At 35.9% G+C, this 27,003-nt stretch overlaps 1 long non-coding RNA gene and 4 other non-coding genes across 7 annotated transcripts; 4 read left to right on the plus strand and 1 right to left on the minus strand.

Annotated features, from left to right (window-relative positions):
- Positions 1 to 5,410: 5,410 nt before the first annotated feature.
- LOC148854288 (uncharacterized) lies at positions 5,411 to 18,637 on the minus strand. Of its 3 annotated transcripts, none has more exons than XR_016112663.1 (4): positions 18,430 to 18,604; positions 18,214 to 18,321; positions 18,000 to 18,037; positions 5,411 to 6,028 (listed from the first exon to the last, which is right to left on the minus strand). It is a non-coding gene; the product is annotated as an uncharacterized LOC148854288 (long non-coding RNA). The 3 variants fall into 3 exon arrangements; XR_016112664.1 differs by lacking the exon at positions 5,411 to 6,028 and adding an exon at positions 17,404 to 17,755; XR_016112662.1 differs by lacking the exon at positions 5,411 to 6,028 and having other exon boundaries at positions 17,846 to 18,037; positions 18,430 to 18,637.
- A 1,851-nt stretch (positions 18,638 to 20,488) lies between these two features.
- LOC148854289 (small nucleolar RNA Z267) lies at positions 20,489 to 20,559 on the plus strand. Its single transcript, XR_016095371.1, has one exon. It is a non-coding gene; the product is annotated as a small nucleolar RNA Z267 (small nucleolar RNA).
- A 74-nt stretch (positions 20,560 to 20,633) lies between these two features.
- Positions 20,634 to 20,706, plus strand: LOC148854290 (small nucleolar RNA Z267). The gene has a single exon (XR_016095373.1). It is a non-coding gene; the product is annotated as a small nucleolar RNA Z267 (small nucleolar RNA).
- A 77-nt stretch (positions 20,707 to 20,783) lies between these two features.
- LOC148854291 (small nucleolar RNA R44/J54/Z268 family) lies at positions 20,784 to 20,867 on the plus strand. Its single transcript, XR_016095383.1, has one exon. It is a non-coding gene; the product is annotated as a small nucleolar RNA R44/J54/Z268 family (small nucleolar RNA).
- A 656-nt stretch (positions 20,868 to 21,523) lies between these two features.
- Positions 21,524 to 21,607, plus strand: LOC148854292 (small nucleolar RNA snoR122). The gene has a single exon (XR_016095386.1). It is a non-coding gene; the product is annotated as a small nucleolar RNA snoR122 (small nucleolar RNA).
- The last annotated feature ends 5,396 nt before the right edge of the window (positions 21,608 to 27,003 follow it).

Here is a 27,003-nt window from a genome sequence, read left to right on the forward strand (position 1 = left end):
AACATTTAAAGTATTAACTTGCATTCACCTTCATTAAATCATGGAAATATTAATTTATTATGTATGGATATAATTAATAGAATTTAATGACGAGAAAAAACAAAAATGTTTATATATAAAGTTTAATTAATTAATATGAAGAAAAAATTTAATGTGCAATGCATGTGCTTAATTACTAGATAAAATAAATATATGAAAACTAAAAAAATATTAAAATTTTATTTTATATGAATTTTGATGTGTACAATTGTTTATCTATGGAATAATAAAATGAAATAATATAATAAATTTGAAAATAAAATTATATATATCTATATTAATATGTTATATAATTATTGTATATAATATACGGCTCGAGCTTGCGCGGGCCCATGCCGTGCCAAGAGGCCGGGCTGGTCTGCAGGGCAAGTCTTAGGCCAGGTTGGGCCACAAACTGAGTTAAGCAATGTTTTTTAAAAATTTTGAAAAAAAAAACAATGAAAATTTTAACATAAATTAAAAATAGACAAAAAAAAAGAAGATCTTAAAATTTTATTTTAGCTTGAGCCCGCATAGGGGTTTGGCTGGTCTGTGGGCCAAGTCTTAGGCCAGGCTAAGCCACGAAACGGGCTAAGCATTTTCATGGGCTCGGTAGCCAACCCATTAACAACGCTTAATTAATTTGAGATAGCCTTTACCAATCTTGTGTTAATAATTCGTAAAGTTTTATTTATTTGTTTAATTATTTTACTAGATTATTTAATTAGTTAATAATTTAATAATCTAACAAAATTATTATTGTTAGCAAAGTAAGACATAGAATTGTGTATATATTTACTCTCTCACTTGATTGTGTATTTATTTAATAAATAAATTAATTATTATTTAACTATTTACAACTATTCCACTATATAAAACAAAAGTACAATGACAAAAGTCATCTCTCCCTCTTTCACTCTATTGTTTATTATTATTTATTATTTTATTTTATTAAATTAAATATATTATTACCTATACATTTTTATTTATTTTAAATAATTTGTTTCCAATAACCTTTTAATTAAAAAAAATTACCTTTCACAAATATTTTTTCTATATAATAATTTATTGATTCGCAGGGGCCGCCCCTCCGCTAGTTGTAATAAATTCAAAACTGATTCGCTGCAATATTTTAAACTGGCCTTCGTGTAAATAGGTTAAGTTATAATTTAGAACTATTCAACTATCTATTTCTCCCCTTTATTTATTTATTTATTTGTGAGGAATAGTGGTGTTAGTATGCGAAATTGGATTTGCTCCTCACTCTTATCTCCTCAGAGCACATCACAGGCTTCGCAGCTTATGTATTGAAAATATCTTGCGTTAAGTACTTCCCATCAATCACAACGTACAAATACAGAAAATGTTCCCGGCTTCAAGCGTTGTATTCGTATTCCTGGTGGCTAGTAATATTATTGCAAATATAAAAGTACCTTGATTTGACTTGAGACGATTGGTTAAAGCTTTTCGAGCTATAAACCATTGGTGTTGTAACTTAGACCCAAAAACAATTTGATTGGACACCATTGCCCATTTCAAAGTCATATAATCATTGTTCTTTTGACCGTTCCATATCGTAATTTGTTAATTCATCTGTTTCGATTGATTTTTGGGTGTATATAAATTATTCAGTATATAAGTAACAAAATCGAACATATAATACATTTTGTTTGAGAATTACAGAGCAATATAGTAGTGTTTTTTTTTTTTTTTTTGTCTGACTTCTATTATTCTATATAGTTGTCCAAATGTCTGATAATTGATCAATGCATATCCTTCTTTCATTTGGAGGAATTGACACCACTGAGGGGACAATAAAACCATATGACTTGGGACAAAAGAACTTGACATAAAGAATCAATCTGGGTGTCATTGAGGAAAAATAAAATCTCTCAACTTATCATTATTATTATTATTATATTATATTATATTTTACTTTACTTTTTAGAGTATTGGGCCGGATTAAATAAAGTTTTGAATGACTTTTTCTCCACAAAGTAGCCTGATTGTGATTATTTTTCTTTTCATTTTTTGGTTTAAAGTTGTGCTTTCAAATTGAACTTATCTTTTGTTGGGTTATTTGACAAATGACAATATGCTTTTTATAAGCTTTGAATGGGCAGAACATCATTGTGACCAAAAAGTGAAACTAAAAAAATGCCATAGTTTGTGGAGAATCATTCTTCCAATTGCGTGAGGGACAAGGCCAATCCTCCTCCTCACAATCTGGCAGCAGCAGGGAATCCCACCTGGAAAGATAGTATCGCAGTAATTGGCAGTAGAATGATTCATTGTCATCCTGTTGTATTTAATACATTGGATGATTCTTCTAGACAATATATTGACTATGAGACGTAGATAATGTATGTTGTGGGGGTGGGGGGATTGGTTCAGATCATACATTGTGCTCAGTTTTGTTGTTTAAAAACATAGAATGAAGAAATCATAATTTAGAACAAGATTTTTAAAATTGAACCGGATAATGAATTGGTCAGGGATTTGTTCTCGGGTCAAATCGTCCAATTGTTCGAATTGAATAGATGGTCTGTTCTGATAAAAAATAAAAAATAATAAAAATGGTTAAATCATCGAATAGTTCAAATGGTTCGACCGCCCGAGTCAATGGTTTACTGGCCAAATCAACGGTTTTTAGGGAAATGACAGTTTTGGGATAAAATGGAACCAGTCAGGTGACTGGTTCTCGGTTTTTCTGATCCAGTTTTAAAAATCATAATTTAAAAGTTAAACAAGAAAATAATTTTTAACGGTAATTTTGGGAGAATTGTTTAACAACAAATCAATTGGTATCATAAAAGTGATAGGTCAAATCTCTTCTGGTGTTATATCTTTTGGCATCATAGATTTATAAAAGTGGTAACCAATCAAGCATATTCATATTTACCAAAAAAAAGTCAAGTGGAATTCATCGAAATTTTTGGGGTTTGATAGTTCAAATCTCTTCCGATATTATACTTTTTGGCATCATAGAATTATCCAGTAAATAAATGTTTTATTTTTTTAATTAAAAAAATGAGTGAGTAACATAACGAAAATGATATTTCATTTGTTGTTTTTGCAAGCCATTTTCCTAGTAGAGGAAGCTAGTGGTGCAACTTATGGATTGCGGTTGGACAAATTTGAATGGACCTGACCACAAAAGACAGTATTAGTGCTAACTCAAATCAACCCAATTTGCATTGGGTTAAGACTTTTTACCTAAAAGAAAATCTAACCCTGCCACATTTCACATGATACTTAAAATCACTTGAAATGGCATGAGACTCGATGAATCGAATTCCAAGAAAATTAAAAAGGAAGACTCGTGCATCGGACAGGTGATGATTATATTGATAAAAGGGAAATTGTCTAAAATTCACCATGAATTTTCAGCATTTTACTTAAATTCATCACAACTTTTAAAATGTCTAAAACTCACCATGTTACTATTTTGATGTTAAATAGATTAACGAGTGTTAATATATTACCATTCTAATATTTAGACATGAAAAAGGAAAAAAGTTTAAAAAAAAAATATTTTCAAATATAAAATACATAAAAACATAGAAATTGCAAAAAGTATAAAAAAATTATAGAAATTGCAAACAAAATAAAAAAAATATTTTCAAATTATAGAAGTTATAGAAATTGAAAAAAACAAAATCAGAAAATAAAAATTGTAGAAAAAACACAAAAAATTATATACAAACACAGAATTTGTAAATAAATAACAAAAGTATAGGAAAATTTATAGACCGTAAAAAAACAAATTACAACAAAACACTAAAAAAAGCAAAAAAAAAAACAAGAAAATTGAAAACTGAAAAAGACCATTTTTCCTCTAATTCACCATTCAAGGGTAATTTGGTTATGAAAATTGTTATTTATGCTAACATGGACACTTCTGGTAAGAAGCACTAATGGTGCACTAACAGAAGGTGAGTTTAGGAAAATAAAAATTTGCTGACATGGTTAGTTTTAGACATTTTGAAAAGTTGTTGTTAAAATTTGCGGTTAGTTTTAGACATTTTGAAAAGTTTTTAACATTTTGAAAATTTGCTGACATGGTTAGTTTAAGATGAATCTATTCAAAAACCTTTCGAATCCCGCAGGGCGTGTGAACCCTCCAAGGTGTGCACGTCGCCCTTCGTCTCTCCACTATTTCGTTACTCTAAGTAACGTTAAATGCAAGTCGTTTCCCTTGTCAAACCGGTTCAGCCGGAAAGGAAAGAAATAAAACCAATCAAAACCTCTTTCCCCCTTCGTTCGAAATCACTCTCTCCCCCATTTTCACCCAAGCCCTAGCTCAAGAACACAACAACACCGGCGGTGTCCTTACTGTTTCACCGACCTCTGACGGTGAAACATTCAATTGGCAGCAAGCAAAAAACCTTTGATAAGATTGTTCTTCTTCTCCTTGACCTAGAACCCTGTTATTCATCTCAAATGTTATCTTCTTCCTTTCTACAAACCATCGACGACATCCTCACTATTTCATCGACCTCCGACGGCTTGCATTCAACCAACGACAATTGGGATTCTTCTCACGTACATGTATAAGTAGTCATCGAAGGATAGGTGATTCTTCTCAACAATTGGGATTCAATCCGCAATAAAGGGCATTCAATCGGCAACAATCCGAATCGTCTCACTACTTTTGAGATAAAGGTTGTGTTTTATAGAATCATCGGTATAATATGCGGGGGGTCGGGGATGGAGTACAAATTTTATCCCCCTTGGGGATCAATTAAGCCGCTTCGTTGCCATTCCTAAAGGGGGGAGATAAGTTACCCTAGTCAAACCCGAGGACTCAATGCCCTTCTAGATGGGGAAATAGTTCACAAGGAAAAATAGTACTACTTGGAAAAGAATAGAGTGGGTATTCACTAATAAGGAATGGAGAGGGGTTTTCAGGACGCTACACTTACAAATCTTCATTTATTGGTGTCAGACCACTCACCTCTATTACTCCTAACGGAGAGGTTCCTCCTTAGGCTTTGGTTCGATGCCATGTGGTGCCTTGACCCTTTTATTGGCAATGTGGTGAACGGGCCTTGAATACGTATAATTCTAGGGCCATGTAGTATATTAAATAAATAAATAATTTGGCGCAAGAGCTTAAAAAATGGAACAATAACCGTTTTAGAAACATTATTAAAGAAAAAGAATAAACTTTAGGTTGTCCCGTAGACAATTCCAGAAAGACTGAATGATTTACCCAATATTAATCTTGAAAAGGCCCTCCAAAAGCATCTAAACAACATTCTAAATCTGGAAGAATGATTTTGAGCGCAAAAATCATGGATCAATTGGATCAAACTGGGGGATCAAAACAACAGTTTTTTTTTTCACATTATGATGACCATAAGAAGAAATAAAGATAGAATTCTTGGAATTAGGGATGATAGTGGTAATTTTTTTTTTTTGAGAATAAACTGCAATGCATTAATCAACTAGAAATATCACAAACAAGCAAGTCCCCCATAAACGCTGGAGGCTCATCTCAGATACAAGGATTAACGAAACGACAAGATGCCCTAGCTAAGATGTGGGCCACGGTGTTAGTTTGCTTTTTGACTCAAGCCACCGAGAAGTTTACACCTTGTTGTAACAACGAGGAACACTCATGAACAAGGGAGCCAAATTCGGACAAGTTCGAAGTTGTAGCACGAAGGGCTTTCCATACTACTAGGGCATCGGTTTCAAATACCACATTCTGGATATCCATGCTGGTCACCCATTTAATTGTTGCTATAAGGGCCATTACTTCCCCTTCTTTCGAAACAAATAGACCAGGAACTGTGGACATGTAACCTTTCACGAAAGCACCAAGCTCATCACGCATAACTATCCCAAACCCAGTGAGGTTACTGTTCGTGAAAAAGGCAACATCAACATTACACTTGAAGGAACTAGGAGGGGGAGAACGCCAATTACTGTCACCTTGGTAGTTAAGATTAATAACCATGCCCAACCGCTTTTGTATTTGAGCTTGCTTCCAATCATGGAGAAGCTGCAAACTCCCAGTAACAGCATGATTAGGCAACTTAAAATTATTTCTCCATAGCTTGGAGTTACGTTGAGACTAGATGCTCCACAAAACCATGCAAGCACGTACAGACTTGTCATATTCAATTTCTGCTAAAAACTCAAGAAAACAATAAGCAAAAGAGGCGTGATTCGACACATTTACACTGATGCCAGCCTTAGACCAACAAGCTTAAGCATACGGACATGATAACAATACATGGCTCAGACTTTCAATGTTAGTATTACAGAGACGACAAGAAGTATCTAATTGGATGCCACACCTAGCAAGTTGGTCTTTACAAGGCAAACACTCCCTACAAACTCGCCAAACAAAGCTCTTCACCTTAGGTGGAATAGGAAGCTTCCATAGCTTATCCCATCCACTCGAAATAACAACTTGAGAGATAGTGGTATTAAGATCCCTTGCAACCCTATATCCCGACTTTACTAAATATACCCCATTTGGTGAGAAATGTCAAATTAGTCGGTCCTCTTAACTAGCATAAGACAAGGAAATATTCAAAATTGCACTAGCATCCCTTGGGCCGAAAAGTTCATGAATCATTTCAACATCCCATTCCTTGTGGCCTATAATCCATAGGTTTGAAACCACAATATCTTCAAGCCCCTCAACTCTAGGTGAATCAACCTTAAAGTTGCCCATCTCCTTAAGCCACAGATTATCTCACATACGGATATGCTGCCCATTCCCAATTCTCCACCTACAACCCTTCTCAAAAACAATGCGAGAATGTCAGATGCTTTTCCAAGTATAACTTGGATTATGCCCACATTGGGCTGTTAGAAAATCCCCCCCTGAGGAAGTATTTAGCCTTGAAAACACGACAAACAAGAGCATTTGGATTCCAACCTTGCTTCGCAAGCATTGTTAAGTTGAAAGCTTGCATATCTCTAAACCCCATACCACCCTCTTCCTTCCTTACACAAAGCTTCTCCCACCTAAGCCATTTAATGCCCCCGCCATTAGAGTTGGAATTAGCCCACCAAAATGAGTTCATCATTCTCTCCAACTCTTTGTTAAGAGAGACAAGAATCATAAAGGTACTCATGCAATAGGAGGGGACAGCTTGAGCCATACATTTAATTAAAATCTCCTTACCCGCACGAGATAAAAGCTTACTCTTCCAACCCTACAATTTCTGCTATAGACGATCCCTGATAAATCTGAAGACTTCCTTCTTCTTCCTACCTATCAGAGAAGACAAGCCCAAGTACCTCCCTGTTAATAGGATTAACAACCCCCAACATGCTAGTCACTCTAGTTTTCACATCTTAAGGCACATTTGAGCTGAAAAACACACCCGGCTTCTAAAAATTGATTACTTGCCACGATGCTTCTTCATAAACTTTTAGGATATTCTTCATGGCATTATATCCCTTTCCTCTGCCTTGAAGAAGAAAAAACTATCATCTACAAACAAAATGTGAGAAACACTAGGCGCATCCCAACAAATACGACAACCAGAAATCAGACCTTCTCTTTTAGCTTTATACATCAAAGCAGATAAGCCTTCAACACATAAAATAAATAAATAAGGGGAAAGTGGGTCACCTTGGCGAAGACCTCTACCAGGAATAATAGGCCCAACCTCCATGCCATTGAAAGCCACAGAATAGGAAATTGTAGTGACACAAAGCATGATCAACCTAATCCATTTGTTAGAAAAATCCATTTTTTGCATCATAAGCTTGAGAAACAGCCAGTCCACCTAATAATAAGCCTTGCTAACGTCTATTTTGAGAGCAACCTCGCCCACCTTACCCTTTTGCTTCCTCCTCATAAAATGAATAAGTTCAAAAGCTACCAAGACATTATCAGTGATAGCTTTCCCAGGCACGAAAGCAGATTGATGAGAGGTTTAAATCGGATGAACCAAATGGAATTGATGAATTTTTGGATAATCTTGAAGTTTGTGTCAACCTTGATCAAAATAAGGATCTGATTAAAGAGATTTCAAATAAGGAATTTTACCAAACCCTTCAGACCATGAAGGACTTGAAAGCCCTAGTGCAAGCAGGGCTTGATGCTTTATTTTTTAAGAAGTTCTAGACGACTATTGGGGATTATGTTTGTAACGTTGTGAGGGCGTTCTTTTATCTAGGGAAAATGAATAACATCTTGAATGATATGTTTTTCACCCTTGTTCCAAAATCTAATAGCCCAAACCCAGTGAATGGTTTTTGGGCTATTAGCTTATGTAACGTAATTTATAAAATTATTTCCAAAATTTCAGCTAATCAGTTAAAACTTTTGCTAAGCATCATTATATCCCCACACCAGAGTGCCTTTTGTTCCTAATAGATAAATTAATGATAACATCCTTATTGTTCATGAGATGGTTTATATAATGAGGGGGAAAAAAGGTAAATCTATCTGACATTATGGCTTGCAAAATTGATATGGAAAAAGTTTATGACCGATTAGAATGGGATTTTATAGAGAAAAACCTCTATAAATTTGGATTTCATGAGAATTGAGTTGGCTGGGTCATGACATTCCAATAAATGGTTTTCCTTCGAGGAGGACCATCCCCACTAGGGGAATTCAGCAGGGTGGCCATCTATCCTCAAATTTATTTATCTTATGTGTTGAATCTCTTGCAAAAAATCTAGAGTTGGATATGGATAATCTTAGAAGTCAAATTGGAGTACAAATCTCTAGGGGAGGCCCTTACATCCCGATTCTCCAATTTGCTCATGACTGCCTTATCTTTGCTAAAACAACCATTCTTGCTTGTTTGAAAATCAAAGAAGTGCTTTTATGAACATTGAGAGGGCCTTTGGCTAATTTACAAAATTCAATAAATCAGCTATTATATTTTCTAAGAACATCCCTAGGGATGGCAATTTCCCCCCGTAAAATTGGGGCCCCGCCCCACCCTGCCTTGAACGGGGTGGGTTTTCCCCGACCCTAAACAAAGACGGGGCAAGGACGGGGAAAATAATTTTTCCCCAAACCGGGTACGGGACAGGGACAGGTTTTGTATATAATTCCCTAAACCCACCCCGAACCAGAAGGTAGATTAGTAAGATATCTCTAGGTTTAATATTGATATTTAAAATATCTCTAAGTTTTCCCTAAATTTTTAAAATCCTATGATCCCATAATTTTATTTTTGAATTATCCTTAAAGTATTATAATTCAATTCTAAAATGCCCCCAAATTCCTATATCCTATGTATAAATTATCTATGAAATAAATAATTTTTAAGTAATTGCCTCAGAGCAGGAAAAAATCGGGGATTCCTTATTCTTGATGGAGAATGGATGCCCCGCCCCAAACCCGTCCTATCACCTTTGGGGCAGGGCAAATACAGGACAAGGTATCATGACTTCGAGACAGGGACAGGGAGGGGGTGCCCCGCCCCGAACCCAACCCGTTGCCGAATATTGGCAAGGATGCTTAGGATTCCCATCGAAACAAAATCTGATATTTAATTAGGAACCCCTTATTAATGAAAGAATAACAAAAGATACTTTTAAAAAAAATAAGGAGAAAATAATAGAAAATTAGCAAATTGGAAAAAGAAAGTGCTATCCTTTGCGGGGAGGTTGACTTTGGTTAATTCGGTATCTAATATGATACCACAATTTGTAATGGGCTCTTTTAAAATCCCAAAGAATACTATTGTTGAGATAAGCAAAATAAATGCAGAATTCATCTGGTCGAATAAAACTAAATTGGGGTTGAATAAAACATATGCTCCCAATATACAGGGAGGTCTTTGCGTAAAGAACTTGAGATGGTTTAACGATGGAAATCAAACTAAATTGGGGTGGAAATTCTAGATTCTTTGGGCCCCAGCGGTCTCCAATAAATATTTAAAAAATGACTTTTGGAATGCTAAGGAGAGAAAATGCATCTTACGGGTATAAATAAGGGTAAAATCTATACTATAAAAAGTACGACTGGCCTCAAGAATATTTCTGAAATTTTCTAAAGACAATATTTATCCCTTTATATTTAAATTTAATGATAAAAATGTGAGCAAATAGGGTAACTAGTTTTTGATATTAAATAAGTTAGATATTCGATACATTCAATCTTTTCTCATTAAATCCAATATTTAAGTTATTAACTTGCATTCATGTTCATTGAATTGTATATTTAAGCCATTTTTATTTATTCTCATCATTAAGTTCTATTAATTAAATCCGTACTTAATATATTAATAATTCCAATAACATAAAAGCTTATACTTTTAAAATCTACCTAGCAAAAATAGTATTTTCATCTAAGTGGTGGTAAGAAATTAAATCATTTTGGGTCAAATGGGTTAATCCATGTTGCCAAGGTTAAATAATAAAACTAAAAAATAGATAAAATAAAAAGATAGAAATTAAAAAGTTGGGAACATTTTTAACATTTACATAAACAATAATAAGTATGTTAAATAATAAATGTTTTTATTAATGATGAAAATTGAATATAAAATTTAAAACCAATTGGAAATAAAAATATTTTCTTATTCTCTCTCATTAAATCCTTTACTTAAAATATATTTTTCCCATCACTAAATTCTTGTAATTAAATCCACAATATTAATTTTAATAGTATAAAACTAAATATTTTGAAAAGTATTTTGAAAACAAAACCATTTTCTTCCCTCCCGGTGGTGGGTAAGCAATTTGACCATTTGGGGTCAAATGGATTAATAAAACCCGGCAAAGAAACAACTCGGGGAAGATGAGGAAGGGGAAAAAGACACTCCATTTAAAGAAAAAGTACACTGGCAAAAAAAAAAATTACATGCCCAGAGCCACTTCTTCGCCATCGGAAGGCACTTCAACAACACCCGTAGGCCCTGCCTCTCCTTCAGAGTCCGGCTCGCCATCGGCAGCATTGGCCATCTCCTGAGTTATGCGCGAAGTGGTTATGGCAATTACATCGAGGTCGGGGTATGTATTCCGGATCATCCACCGGCTCAACTTGAACCCCCTCCTGTAAGAGTCCACCATCAGATCATCAAAACGCGGGGAGGCAATGTAGTCTTCAACTGCCTTCTTTTTGGCGTCTACAATGACTTGATGCTGCAAATCCAACTTCAAGTCTGCCATGTGCTTGACAACTACCCCCATGGCCTCGGTGTCACGCTGAGACCTCGCCTGTCTGGCCATCGCGACGCGAGCAGCCTTTTCAGCAGCGTAAGCAGCCGCCTCAGCAGCCCGAGTATTTGCCTCTGCAGCACGGAAGGCTTCTTCAGCAGCATGAGCAGCAGCCTCAGCAGCTCGCGCCTGTCGCGAGCTCCTCTCCACTTGGGCCGCCAAGGCATGAATCGAAGAATTCACCTACCAAAAGAAACAAGTGAGTAAAAAGACAACAGAAGCAACGGAATTAGAAAAAAAAAAGACAATCTCACTTACCACCATGGCATGTGTTACGGCGCGGCAAGCGACCTGATTCAAGGGAAGATCGGTCCATGCCGCGACCTCCTCGGGGAAAGTAGCATCCCTACTCTTTTGAAGAGCGTAGTTTGGCATCAACACGCTCCTAAACTCCCCTTGAGCTCCCGAGCCTGAGGGCCCAGCTCGCGTATGAGCAGACCCGGAGTGAGGAGCACTTGAGTACGCAGGAGCGCCCGTATGAGTGGTTTCAGCGAAAGGCGCCCCGGTAGTCTCGTGCACCGGTGGAGTCACTTCGGGCTCCCTGGGCAGATCCTCTGTTGTATGGTCTGGGGCTTGGGGCTCCTCATCCAGAGGCAGCTCGTTACGAGTTCGCTTGGCGACCCGCTTCCTCCTCTTCATACCTTGGAACAAACGCCCGCCGCGAGTTCTCTCCGCATCCATCACACCTGCAGAACGAGTTCGACATCAGAAAAAATGAAGGAACAGAGCAAGCAAGAAATCGCATAGCCAGAAACCTACCCGAACACAGGCCGGCTGCAAAAAGCTTAGCCTCCGTTAAGTAGTGGTGGCACTTTAAGCCTTGCCGTGCCCACTGCCGGAGACCCATCACCGTCTCTTTATCAAGAGTTACGCCCGAGTCGAGAGCGGCCTCACCCCACCCAGTCTGAAAGGGCCATCCTTGTGCACTTCGCACGCTGAAGTAGTCCCGCTTCCACGCTGGGACCTTGTTAGGGAGATCGTGCAGAAGCTTAAAACCCTGGCGAGGAGTAAGGTAATACGCCCGTCTCCCCCCAGGAAGAGGACCCGCCTGTCTCTTGAGCATCAAGATAGAGGAGAATATCTCTAAGTCCAAGGGGAAGTTCTGCTCGCAAAAAAGGGATATCGTCCCCACCAGGTTCCAAATAGAGTTTGGATGAAGCTGGCCAATGGTGACACCGAAGTGGTTTATGACTTCGACGAGAAGGGGATGGAAAGGAAGTCGCAACCCTGCGACGAGCTGCTCTCGAAAAATCACAATCTCGTCGGGACCGTGTTCCCAAGGAAAGCTACCCGAAGGAATGAAATATGTGTACCCCCCAGGAAGATTGTAGGACAGAAGTATGGATTGAAGCCCCTCAGGCATCATGGTTGAAGGACCAAACCTATCTAGCATCCGACCTCGGCGGGAGGTAGACACCAAACTGCCCGAAGCAACTCAGCCCACTAGTTCATAGTCTTCAAACTCCACCTCAGGATCACTGAGGCAGTCTGGGGACACGGCTCAGTTGGTGGAACCTACGTCGGCCCTACTCGAAGAATCGTCTGAGCTATCAAAGTTAGACATTGGGGAAAAGATAGATTCAAGAAAGTACTCACCGGAAAGTTTGAAGAACAAGCTAAAGAACCGTGAACTGTATAACCAGCCTTGACGCGAGCTGGAAGAGACTCAGACGCGAGTTGGAAGGTTGGACGCGAACTCGATAGACAACCGCAGAAGTGACAAACCAATTGGGGTCCCCCACTATTTATAGCTACAGTAACCAAGAATCGACCGTGCAGACTAAAGACGATCCGACGGCCCACGTTCTTACCAACCGCGCAACCCTTAAAGTCGAGACGTGATTGGCGCACGTCTTTCCGAAAAAAGCGAAACGTCAGCACATCTTTTTAAAACCGACGTCGCTTCGACACGCGTCTTTTCGAATCTGACGCGCCGCACGTCTCCCTGACAGTCGACGGCACACGTACAGCAGTGGTGTGCCTTTTTGAAATGACCCGCTGTCACGTCCCAGCGACGCGAGTTGGTTTGAAATTTAAAACGCACGGTCACAACCACCAGCGTTCTTGAGTAAGGCACGTTTCCAGCCTTCTCGAAAACCGAAAAAACCCTAGCAAAAGCGTCTCATACAGTGAAGGTTTGAAGGACGGGACAAATCTACAACCACCTCGTGAAAACTCCCCGCACCATGGCAAGGCCCTCGGCGCAAGGAGTGGGGGCAATTGATGAAGGAAGATTTGGCCCGACCTCTTTATTATGAGACACGTGGCAGAAACGACAGTTCGGCAAAAGGGTCAAGCCTAGGCGGGAAGGGCACACTTCGCCGAACTAACCCACCTTGTAACAGCTCGGGGTAGACTTCGCCGAATTGCCGCCTTGTAACAGCTCGGGATAGACTTCGCCGAACTGACCACCTTGTAACAGCTCGGGGTAGACTTCGCCGAATTGCCGCCTTGTAACAACTCGGGATAGACTTCGCTGAACTGACCACCTTGTAACAGCTCGGGGTACATTTCGCCGAACTGACCACCTTGTAACAGCTCGGGGTAGACTTCGCCGAATTGCTGCCTTGTAACAGCTCGGGATAGACTTCGCCGAACTGACCACCTTGTAACAGCTCGGGGTACATTTCGCCGAACTGACCCACCTTGTTACAGTTCAGGATACCTCCGAGCTCAAGACCGCCTCGCTCAGCATTTTGCATCATCTTCTAGGCACCAAAGCTAAACAAGTCGTACCATGCCTGGCACCAGGGAAGTCCGTGCCCGAGGGCGCCACGCCTGACTGACTTGGGATCTAACGTTTTGGCAGCAGCACTCTAAATGGCCACCTGCCACCGCCACTGACGCCACCATCTCCAGTCAGACGGTTAGGCAGTGACGGTTCTGTCTCAGCAGAAAGGACGACGGCCGAGTTGACAAGCGCAAGGGTAATCATACCCGATCTGACAAGGGCCTCGGGACGAGTACGCGAAGCGACTATAAGAGCCCCCTGCCCCCCGACAACGGAGGTATGCAAACTTTGCGCTATCTGGTATTACCTTGCTTTTGAAAGATTCTAACTTGAGCTTCGGAGCCTCTACACCGGGTTCCCCCCGGAGCTTTCCCATCTCTCCCGTTTCAGGATCCCTGCTACCCCGTTCGAAAGCAAGGCAGCGGACAGCTAAGACCAGCCGGATCGCGCTCCATTAAGTCCCATATTGGCAATAGCCACATAATTCTCTGATGACATGGTGAGGGTTTTTATAATTTGAAATATAGAGCTCTTTGTTAGAGGTTTTTTGGTTTATGGACCAACTTATAACCAAATTTTAAATGTACAGTTGGCTCTGACTATAACTTTTCCTAATTTAAAACTAATCCAAAAGCAATACTATTTTTAATCATATTGTTTTTTTTTTAATTTTCACTTTCTATTTTAACTATGATATATCTAAAATTCAAGTAATTAATGTGAAGAAAAATTTCTCACATGCAACGCATGTGCTTAATTACTAGTATAAAGAAAACACAAATACACTAATATAAACAATACTTGCCTAAATAAGTGAATTCACTTGAGCAAGTATAAACAAGTGTAAAATATAAAAACCTCCCCTCATTTTTCTAACAACCATATAAACCTCCCCTATGTTTTCACTATAACAAAAACCTCCCTTATAGTTTTTGGAAAATGTATACTTAATTTGCTTCTATTGTGTTTCCAAATGAAAAACCTTGGCATGATGCATTCATTTTTTAAAGGGAAAATTCCTGATTAGTACCTTGTACTTGGCACCTAGTGACACTTTGGTTCCTAAACTTTAAAATGTGGCAATTCAATACTCAAACTTTCAAAATGTGTCAATTTGGTATCTCTCGTTAACCAACTATTAACCATTCATTTTTGAAAAAATGCCCTTCAAGTGTTATCTAATTTTCTTTATAAACCATCTAAATATTGACAAAAAATTAGCAGTCCCAAATCTTAGCCTCTTCTATTCAAAAAAGTTGAGGTCATGTATCAGTGAGCATTTTGGTGACCCCAACTTGAGGCAATGATTTGGGACTGTTAATTTTTTGTCAATGTTTAGATGGTTGATAAAGAAAATTTGATAGTACTCAAGGGCATTTGTGCCTTTTTCAAATGTCATTTAATGGTTGGTTAACAATAGGTACTAAATTGACACGTTTTAAAAGTTCGGGTACTGAATTGTTGCATTTTAAAGTTCGGGGATAAAAAATGTCACTAGACGCAAATTATAGGGTACCAATTAGGAATACTCCCTTTTTAAAATACCATATTTACCCTTGATAAGATTTTTTTAAAAATCATAAAATACAAAATAAAAACGAATATGTAAAAGATGAACACATAAGAGAAAAAAAAAAGACGACTGGATAAGTGATGAATAAGAAATTGAATCAAAGAACAATGAAAACCTAATTTGATCATAGAACTACGAAACAGAAGTAGAAAACCTGATTTGATCTTGGAACTGTGAAACTGAAGTTTCTCCTATTCATAGGAGATAGGACTGGTGATCCATAACGATAACAACAATATGAAACTTCCAAGATATTTATACGCCTTTAGAGTCACATATGAAGTTATATAATCATCGTTACAATTTTCACAAGCTTTGATTAGGCCTGGTAAAAAAAATAATAGGAAAAAGATCTAAGTTTTAGATCAAATCATGTAAACCCAAGCAAAAAATTGTGAACTCTATAAATTGTATAAGAGAGATTTTATTAAGAGTTGGGTTCGTTATTTTAGTTTTCTGCAATACAAGGAAAGATGCATTTCATGAATCATAGAGAGCTGCAGCTCATATATAGAAGATATGTGACACTTTACAACGGGAGATATATTTTACGCCAGAGATAAAATCAGTCCGTTTGCATTTGACTACAAAGGGGATTTTCTAATGGGTGAAATATCTTGATTTTCACTTGAATGCTTAATAAATAACAAATTAAGTTAGAATGATGAAAATGCCTACTTGAAATACTGGTTAAGTGGTACAGGAAATGGAGTGTGACACCATTGACCAATTAATATGACTCCTCACCTATTCGCCTGCTACAGTGAAGATGGAAGTGAGATAGAGGGAAATAGAAGGAGAAATGGGGCAAACGAAAGAGAATAAGAAGAGAGAGGAGGAAAGAGAAACGAAAAGAAAAAAAAAAAACTCAAAGAACCTTTCATCAATGGTGCGTTTTGTCATCGGATCCACCTAGCTCTTTGTAGGTTAAAGATTTTGAAGAACATGAACAATGCTCTGTATAAACATCCGAAGGGAGGTAATTGTACATTATCTCAAAATTAATAGGGAGGTTTTTGTTATAGTGAAAAACACAGGTGAGGTTTATATGATTGTTAGAAAATTCAGGGGAGTTTTTATATTTTACCCAATAAACAAATAGGGCCTTCTAGTTTCTCTCCCAACTCTTATAAACCATTTGACATTGAGGGTCAGCTTGGAAGAAGTACAAAATGCAAATATGAAGAGTGTAAAACATTATATCTTGTATTATTTTTGTAAGCATTTGCATTGTACATGTTTGTATTTTATTTCCAAATGGAGTGTTATGATAAAAATGGAACCTACCGAGTCTTATTTAGAGTCAATAATAGAAATTTATTTAATAGCATTTGAAATGGATGAACTAACAGTCCGTTTGGTTTCCGAGAAAGGATGAGATGGGATGGAATGATGTGATGAAAAGGGACTTTTTTTTTTTTTTCTCAATCCTGTCACTTATGTTTGGTTGCTGAGATCAGATATCCTGTCAAATCTGCTTCCCAGTGTTTGATTACTGAGAAAATTTTATAGGATTGTTGGATCCATCCCAGTAGGGCTGTCAATGAGTCAGACATACCCAACAAAACCAAAGAGAATTAACCCAATGATACAGGGTCTAGGTATTAGCATATTAGAAAGATGTCCCTGATCTAATACCTATCTTTCACATGGTATTACCATATTTGAATCATTTCAGAGATTTAAATCTGCATTTAAAAAAAGAAAAATGCAACCATTTTGAAAGAGCGAATTCATGAATTCTGATGATAATCAATGTATTATCTTTAAAATTAAATACCAAATGTGACATAGGATGAATAGGAGACAAATCATACAATCCTCACATGATGGTATGAAAACGTAATCTGAGTTATTAAAAAAAAGATATTCAAATCTGAGTGGAGAGAAGATCAGACTTGCATGCAACTTCAAACAATTTCACCCATTGAATCAATTCCAAAATTTCGGTTGCAATGACCATTTATAGAATAGAAATAAGGGCATATATCTGCTTTCATAGACTCCAAATTCAATTATTAAACTGACCCAAAACTTCTATCTCCCTTCATAAACTCTAGCATGCATAAGATTGCATACATGCAATATGTGTATTTTATCACCTAGCTGAAATGCTGTGACCTAGAGAAAATGATTCACATATTGTTTCACATACCCTGGTCCAGATTATTTGATGCGTATTAGGAGGAACGAATTTTATTTTCTTGAGCTACAGCTTTCAGATAGAAATCACTGGATTCTTGAAAGAAAATGTCTAACAGCTACCACAAATCAATAACCTAGAGCAATAACCATATTAAGAAATGAAAATGTAATATCAAGCATAAACATATATCATATATAGAACCTTTATGCTACACCACATAGGTAAGACTAATGCAGGGGCAATTAGAAGATATATATTATGAATACATAACAAACTGTTCCAGACAAGATGAACATACTATTTCATATGTTTTGTGAACATAAACCATAAATAAGAAAAAATTGAAGTATAAGTAGCAGATTTTTCATATGTAGTACCTTTTAGCTTGAAAACCCCTTGGGTTGCTTGAGATAATCTGAAACACAACAAAAAAAAATACAGATATGAGTTCGAGCATTACCAGATTTAACGGAAACTGTGAAACAAAATACAGATTGAGATGAGGATGAATGAATTTGAGAACAAATCTACAATAGACCTAGAAAAAACACAAATCTAGAAAACACAATAGATCTAGAAATGTGTAGATACTAGATGATAGATTTAGACGAAGATGGTGTCGGTGAGAAGATTGCCGGAGATGGTGCCGGTAAGAAGATTGCCGGAGATGGTGCCGGTAAGAAGATGGTTGGACGGCGACTGAGAAGAAGACAAACGGAAATCTCGTGGGGAGCTCATTCATGAAAATAGGTTAAAATGGTATAGAAACGAACGAAAATCGTGAGAGGAACCCAAATATGAGCTTACCTCCAAGAAAGATCGTCGGAGATGGTGCCGGTGAGAAGATGGTTGGATGGTGGCTGAGAAGAAAACGACATTGAGAAGAAGATGGTTGCCTCCCTTTGATAAATTTTTTTTACTTTTTTCTTTTCGCAATGGGGTTGCACCTTTTTGGGGAGACCCCACATCCTAAAAAATGAGAACCCAGTTCTCATCGCATCTCAACAATTCTCTCAAAACAAATATGGAAAAATAGGAATATTCTTCAAAGATTTCTATTTTTCCATCCCAGTCGCACAAGCCAAACAGACCGTAAGGCTTTGTTTGGAGAATAAGTGGTTTTAGAAACAAGCACTTATTTCATAAGTCTACGTTTGAACAAGTACTTGTTAGTGTTTGGGAGGTCCTTTTTCCAAATCACTTAAAGTTATTTTAAGTATTTATTTGGGTTACAATGTTTCGTGAGCCACTTAACCTAAAATTACTTATTTTTGTGGAAATGACAATTATAGCCATGAAAAGTTGCATAAAAGAAAGCAAAAAGTGAGGAAAAACAAAGGAGATTATAATTTCTCAGCCTAGAGTCACCATTTGCCACTGCTGATTTGTGTTGCACCTCAAATGGAGAAGGTGCTTGACAGGATTTTGAAAAAATCGTGGGGCAATTTTGTTCTAGAAATTGGAATAAGTGCTTAAAATAAGCAGCAGCTGTATTTTTAAGTACATTTTTTTGAAAATAAATAATGATTTATTATTATTTTTTGCCACATGTGAATAAATGCTTATTTGTGGTCCTACCACATTAACAAGGGCCGACTGACTTATTGCTTAGTTTCTTGGTAAACAAAATTTTAAGGATGTATTTACACAAATAAATGTTTATTTGTGGTCTTACCACTTATCGCTCAAAACAAATATTACTGTGTTAAATTAAAAAAAGTAAAAATAAATTGTATAAAACTTGAAATTTTTTGTTCTTGGCAAAGACTTGCAATAAATTTACGAGAAAGGTAAAATTGTTGCAAATATTTGTGACAAAGAAGAGCTTAGGCTGTCTTGCAAAGGCTTATGAACAATGTTTTTATTTTGTAAGGATAATTTTTACATTTTCAAAATCTTAAATCACATACGAATTCATGTGATATACATTAATGATGGTCTATTAATAACAAATACTAAACTGTCGCGTTACAAAAGTTTGGATACTAGATGGTTGCATTTTAAATTTCAGGTACCATATTATCACTCGAGCCAAAATACGAGGTAATGATTTGTAATTTTTCCTATTGTAATTTATAAACCTCGCTTCCCTCGCGCTCGGCCGCTCGCTACCTTGCGCCCTTCCAGTCGCCCTAAATGTTTTTCCCTCTTAAGTTATTCATCCACCAAATCCAGTAACTCCCGCCGGAACCCTAACCCTAAATTCTAATGCTTAATCTTTTCCCTCGCCTATTCCATGATATCGTTTTATACTTCGAGATGTAGTTCTTGAACCATAAAGCAGCTCTTATTTGCTCTGCTCATCCAGTCTTCTGGGTCTGTGCTTTCTTTCACTTCGCATGCTTATTAATTTCAATCAGTAATTTGAACTTTGTCTAAGTGTATTGTTTCCCTATGATTTTCACTTGCAACGATCGTTGATTCGCTGGAGGGAAAATCCCTTCTCCATCCCCTACCCGTCGGTGAACGTGGCTGGGATGATGATGGGTTTGATGCCATACCGGGGATGGTTTTAAAAGTAGTTTGACTACTTTATGTGAAAAACGAAACTGATTTGCGTCATTTCACATATTTCATCTTCTACTCATCTTGTCCTAATAAATGAAAGAAAAATGTCTCGGAACAATTGAATATATTGACATTTGACAGATTTTAATACACTCCTCTGGGGCATGAGGACTTGTTCTTTGGGAATCTCTCTGATGCATGAAATGAACTGGATTGCTAGCTTTCTTCAAATTTTTTGGGCTTTAGAAGCATGAATTTGTTTTCACTGTTTTCTTTGAAATATAAGTCTGGTTTTTTAAATTTAATTCTATTACTCTGCTTTAGCTTTAGGCTGGCTCACTGGACTAGTTCTGTTGTTCGAGTGTCTATGATGGTTTTAAATATATTACGAGCGATTGCCATGAAAAAAAATTTAATCGGAGGCACTGAAATCTTTTATTTGCTTTCTTCGTCTTTCAGTTTGTATTGATTTCTTGTGTTAAATCCTTGCTAATCGTAGTGCTTGTGTGCCTATGATGGGTTTAAATATACTATGAGTTACTACTACTATGAAAAGAACTTGATCTGAGGCGCTTTTTTTTTTTTTTTTCTCTTTGATAAAAAAGTTAATGCTGTTAATTAGGTTAGCTTGATAAGTGGTTTTGAAATTGGGTTGTGCAAGCGATGATAGAACAGACAGGGACATCAGCACTCTTAAGAGTATGATGACTCGTCTATGGGAATCTCTCTGATGCATTTTCTTGTATGTCAATGTTAGCTCATATGAAGGCCCTTCCCATTATGAACCGGATTTTGCATTCGTAAGTTGCAGGTGCCATTTGGGTACAGTTTGAATGTTCAAAAGAGTTGAGTGTGGATTGTAGTTTAATGTTGAATTTTGATTCAGATTAAAATAGGAAATAAAATTAAATCACCTCCTCTTTAAGTTAAAAAGACCACGTGGATAGGAAGGGAGTTTGGTGCGAATTTTGCACTACTTTTTTGGATGCAAAATTTGCACTGCTAAAGAATGCAAAAGAGAACAAAAACTAAACGTTTTATATCAAATGGGAATGCAAATCATACTTGCAAGTTACAAGCAAATGGAAGTAAAAGTAATCTGTTTAAAATTTTGGGCCTGGTAAAGATTTACACTACAGCCGAATGGAGCCAAATAGATGTATAAGTATGTGCCAATGATGCATTAGATGCACGAATTATCAGACTAAGAGCTGATGATATTTGGTTGTCACTACTGCCGAGGCCCTATTGTTGTACAAATAATTGGTTATATTTTGATTCATTTTTTTTTTACCCTCTATCTTTCATGCTTAAAAGGATTTTGATGGTTTTGGTTTTTTCATATGGTTGCTTGTTTTTACCGAAAAAAAAAAAATGAATGGTAGATTGGATTTGCCAGTGATGCATTTACATTTGCAAGTATTATCGGATCAAAAGATGACCGATTTTCTAACGGATTGTCACTACCTCTGAGGCAATACCATCTCCTGTTATGTAATAAACAGAAGAAAGTATATTTTTATTTGTCATTCTGAATTGTATTTTTGTGGTGGTTGACTCATGATAAACTAACATACACTCAGTATTTATCGTTTTGCAGTTTTCTTTTTTTTTTTACCTGTTCATCAGCATTATCAGTCTTATATTTAGGTTTACTGTTTACATTAGCGAGGGGCGCCCGTGCTTATCACAGGTGGGTAATACCGAATAATTGGAAGAATAAAAATAAAGAAAAAAGAATAAAAGTTGTAGAGGGATTCAAATTCAAGTCTCTACATGAATGTACCAACTAATATATGAAAGATAAAAGAGAGGAAATACAAATTTTATATGTATGAGAACATTCCCATCTTACAAAGTCATTGAACCAACCAATTATTTGTGGAACAATGCCTTTTTCAACACTTGAAACTATTCTCAAGGGAACACTTACCAAATTTTATGGAAACAGAGTTATAAATTTTATGAGAACAGAATTACGATTAGAAAGAAACATCAATTATAATAAAACTGTTTTCATTTGTCTTTTGTCCCTCTCTTCCAATTTTCTCTCTGCCTACCCTGTTTTCTTCCCTACAAATTCCCTCACTATACTCTCTCCTCCTTGTTCCTTTTTTCTCTTCTCTTATCCAAATTCTATCTTCTTTCTCTTCATAGTGCACAAGGTATATAATTGACCTTTTGATCCTTGACCCTTCTCCACATATTGAACCTCTTTTGTAATTTGGTAAAAGAAGAACAAACCTAAAAAAGTGCATTAAATTATAGGAAAAGAGTAAACATTTTAACTTGCTACATTTCCAATGAAATAAAAAAGAAGATTATCTAATTGATAGGCAGCCGATATCAATTTGCCTAAGCATGGGCAAAGAAGACATGTAGAAAAAGTTTAAAATAACAAATTTTATTTGGGTATGGTGTCTTAATTAAATACAAATAACGGCATAAATGAAAGAAACAAAGTCAAACAACCAAATTACATAAAATGGAATAATCCATCAGCATTGCTTGATACAAAAAGATTGAGATAAATTAGAAAAGGAAAATAATATTACAGGTTTAGTAAAGAAAATAGCATAAACTCAACCGCAATTAATTTTTCTAATTTTTACTCATTCTTGTATATTTAAATATAAAATGAATAGAATTAAAGGTGGAATCCCCCACGTTCCCTAAATTTGGTTCCAACACATGGTAGTACCGTTATCCAATAATTTTGAGTACATTAATGTCAAAAATAAATAATTCAGTATACCTGTTCTTCGAAGTAACCTGCATGGATATGGTGAGAGGCTATTAATTAATTTCACCAAAATTTCTTCTTTCTTAAAATAGAAGCAGAAGAGGATACTCCTCCCTCGAACAAAAGAATCCCTAAACCCTTTAGCAAGGCAATAAGATGATGAGCAACTTCTGTTTTGCTATTCAAAACCTACAATTGAAAATGGAAAACAAAATACACACAAACAAAAAAAAAAAAACCATCAATTGGAAATACAAAACATCTGCACATAATGAGAGACGAAACCCTATTTCAATAGTGGTAGATCTTCGGATGAAACATCGGTTGCAAGTTCCATCCATCTCCTTAACATTTCACGGACTGGTGTTAAGAGATGCCATTGTTAATTAGGAGTCGTTTCATTCAATTTCCCAATAAAAATGGAAACCGGTTTTGTTGTAAATAACCCATGTTTAAATATTTAAAAAAATTACAAAATTTTAAAGGGATTGGAAAGCAAAAAAGAGTAAGTTGATGTGGACAACTACATGAAATATAAAGGGTAGTGTTTCAATTTTAGTATTTTTATCACTTTCTATTAGTTTTAGTATTTAATGTTATTTAAGTTTTAACTAACTATTATTATTTGATAATAGTTTTTTTTAATCATACTATTTTAGTGGATTTTAAATTAAACATTTCTAAAATATACTTGTTATAATTAATGATCATTTTATTTTATATTATTATTTTTTTAATGAAATTAACTTAAATTGGTAGAAACTAATATTGAAACAAATAATTCTTACAATTCCAATAGTTTCTAATAATTCACCCATAATTAAAAATGATTTACTATTAGTTATTACAAAATAATATAATGATAATTATTTTTGTAAATTTTACAGAATTTTGAAAATTTAAAAATAAATCTTGAATAAAAAAATTACTATAATACTGAAATTTCCATAATTATCAAATTACAAAATAACAAAAAAGTATTTTAAAAATTACACAAAATGGGGAGGGGGGGGGTCACCATAAATTAGAAAAACAAATAAAAGATAAATTCCAAGGAAGATCCTTGAGATTGAAATAAATTGTACCTTACTGAGAAGAAAATGTTTGATTGGTGAGTCATTCCGTAGCTTGATTAGCTTCCCAATACACGTGATTGTAGATGAACTCTTCATTAACACAGTTTTTCAATTCTAGACACTCCTCTTTGGTGTTTTTCAAATTCCAGGGGGTCGATGAGATGCAAGGCCACATCAACAGTCCAGAAATCTTTCCAAAATCTAATACATCTGCCATTGTTTATCTCCCAACCTAATCTTTTGTTAAGGAGACCTCTCCCTTCCTCTCCACACCCATGATATACCTTTCTTCTCCTTAACATTCAAAAAATCCTCTTTCTAAAATACTTGTTTTAATAATTTTAATTGAGAGGTTATCACTCTCAACTAATATTTTTTGTCCTAGCTTTGTTAAGTTGACCTTATTAACTCATTGAAAGTTTTTTAGCTTAGGCCTCCCCAACATATTGGAGTGCACACCTTTTTCCAACCCATCAAATGAATCATTTTTTTTTTCATTGAAATTTGTCCATAAGAAGTTCCTTTGATTTTTATCAAATTCATTTATGATATTTTGGGGGAGTTTGAAAAATCTCATGAGGAATTGTAGCATTGTATTCGTAGAAAGGTCATTCTACTTGCCAAGGATAAAGTGTTTTTTTTCCAACTTGCAAATTTGCTATTGACCCTTTCACTTAGATTTAAGAAGGTGTTCTTTGTAATTTTACCGTTTATTATGTGGGCTCCCAAATAAAAATCAGGCTTTGCTTGAATTGGGATGATCAGAGTTTTTGCTTAATCTATTTGGAGTGTTTTTAGAAAATTGAAGTATAGATTTCGAGAGATTTGGGCTTGGGCCAGAAGTCACAACAAATTTAGTGAGAATGTCTTTTATTTTCAAGAAACTTGGAATTGAGGTCTTAGTAAATATCAGACAGTCATATTCAAATTGTAAATTGGAATTTTTGGACTTCCTTTGGCAACCTTACAACCAATTGTTTTTTTATTTTTTCAAGATATTATTTTTTCAAGTTTCTTTGTTAGTGCTTCAGCACAAGGACAAAAATATAGGGAGAGTGAGAGAGGGGATCTTCTTGTTTGATCCCTCTAAATTCCTTTGAGGGGTTTCCACTTATCAAAATTTGATAATACACATTTTTTATACATTCCATAACCTATCTTACCCATTTCTCATGAAGTCCAAAATTTCTCAAGTCTTTCTCAATAATTCCTATTTTAGCTTATCATAGGCTTCCATGTCAATTTTGTAGGCAAACATACAAATGTTTCCTTTTCTTTCTTTCATTGCATGTTACATTTCATGAGTAATAAGAATGTCATCATTAATCTGTCTGTTTGGCATAAATGCACTTTGGTAGGGAAAAATAATGTTATCCAAAACAAGGTTTGACATTGTTAATTAGAATTTTTGAAATAATTTTGTAGATGACATTGCACAGACTTATGGGCCTATAATTATTAACATTTTTTGGGTTCCCATTTTTTGGTATGATGGTTATAAAGGTTTTATTCAATATGTGACACAATTTCCAATGAAATCTTTTGTGATATCCCAAAATTTTTTGAAAAATAAAGCATTTAGGCCATCCGAGCCTAGAACTTTAAGGTCTTTGTTTGATTGAAGAGCTTCAAAGATTTCTTCCTCAAAGACCTCCCTAATAATTGATTCGTTATAATCCTCAGTTATGCACTTATTGATCTCATCAATAAACTCTTCTATTCCACTTGTTCCTTCTATTTGAAATCTCTACTTAAATTTATAATGAAGGAAATTTGAAATTCCCTCTCCATCATCTATTCTTTTCCCTTCATCCTTTTTAATTTCAGTAATTCTATTTCTAGATTTTCTTATAAGGAATGTTAATCTAATTGGTCTTTGTTAGAACCCTAAAATTTAAGTGGTTTTTGTTGGAAATGAAAGTTCAGAGATAATCCATATCATAGATTTTCTCATCGAAATAAGTAAAATGAAAACTAGTGGCCTACGCCTTCCATTTTCCACTGAGTTGTATGTTTTTTTGGTAGAATTAATAACCTCTGTATTTGTCCTGTATATAGGATTCTTTAGGGCTGTTTATGGGTCGGGTTGGGTTGGTTTATTGATGTTTTTTCAATTGATCCGATTTAGTCAGGTTACCTGAAATTAAATCCGAAACTGACCCTGTATTAAGCAAAACTGACTTGATCGATTTGAGTCGGTTTCAGCTCTACTTAGTGGTGACTTAGTTGCTGTACAATCTAACTTAATTAAGTAGGAACTAAGTAGGTTGTAACTATTAAGTCGGTTCGATTCAGGTCGGTTTTGATTTTCACACATGAAAACTGAAACCGAATCAAATAATCAATTTATGATTTTTCATAACCTAAAACTGAGCGGTGTTGAAGAAAACCCGACTGACTCAAATTGGATCAGTCCGGATTGGTCGGTTTGGTCGAGTTGGGTCTTCTTATGAACAGCCCTAGGATTCTTCATGTTTTCTTTATTTATATAATCAATTAATCATCTCTCGTAGTGAAGAGAACCACGTATCCATTGAGCGGGGCCGGGTTTATGTAGCCGACCCAGTGTGGTTTTGGGGTGAATCGAAACCAATTACTTGACCGGTTCTCAGTTTTTCTGGTTTGACCATCTGATCCGGTCTGATTTTAAAACCATGATTGATTAATCTTCTGATTGTGATAAAGTTATTTATTTTTCAAAAAACTATTTCATTTTTTCAAGGTTTTTAAAACCGGACCAGACAATGAACTAGTCAGGGGTCTGGTTCCTGGGTCGAACGGTCAGACCATTTGAACCAAAAAGATGGCACGTTCTGACTAAAAAATAAAAAAAAATACAGCCAAAATGACTAAATGGTTTGACCACTTGGCTTACTGACCAAATCAATGTTTTTGGGCGAATTAAAGGTTTTGGGATAAAACAGAACCGATCACTTAACTGATTCTTGGTTTTTTCGGTACGATTTTAAAAACCATATATATATATATATATATATTGAGTTTGTTCAGCTATGCCCTGATACAAGCATTTGTTTTTCGTCAATCATCTCAGTT

The sequence above is a fragment of the Nelumbo lutea genome, chromosome 4, assembly GCF_056320005.1.
Source record: "Nelumbo lutea isolate HS-2025 chromosome 4, American lotus-T2T, whole genome shotgun sequence".
Taxonomy (NCBI): domain Eukaryota; kingdom Viridiplantae; phylum Streptophyta; class Magnoliopsida; order Proteales; family Nelumbonaceae; genus Nelumbo; species Nelumbo lutea.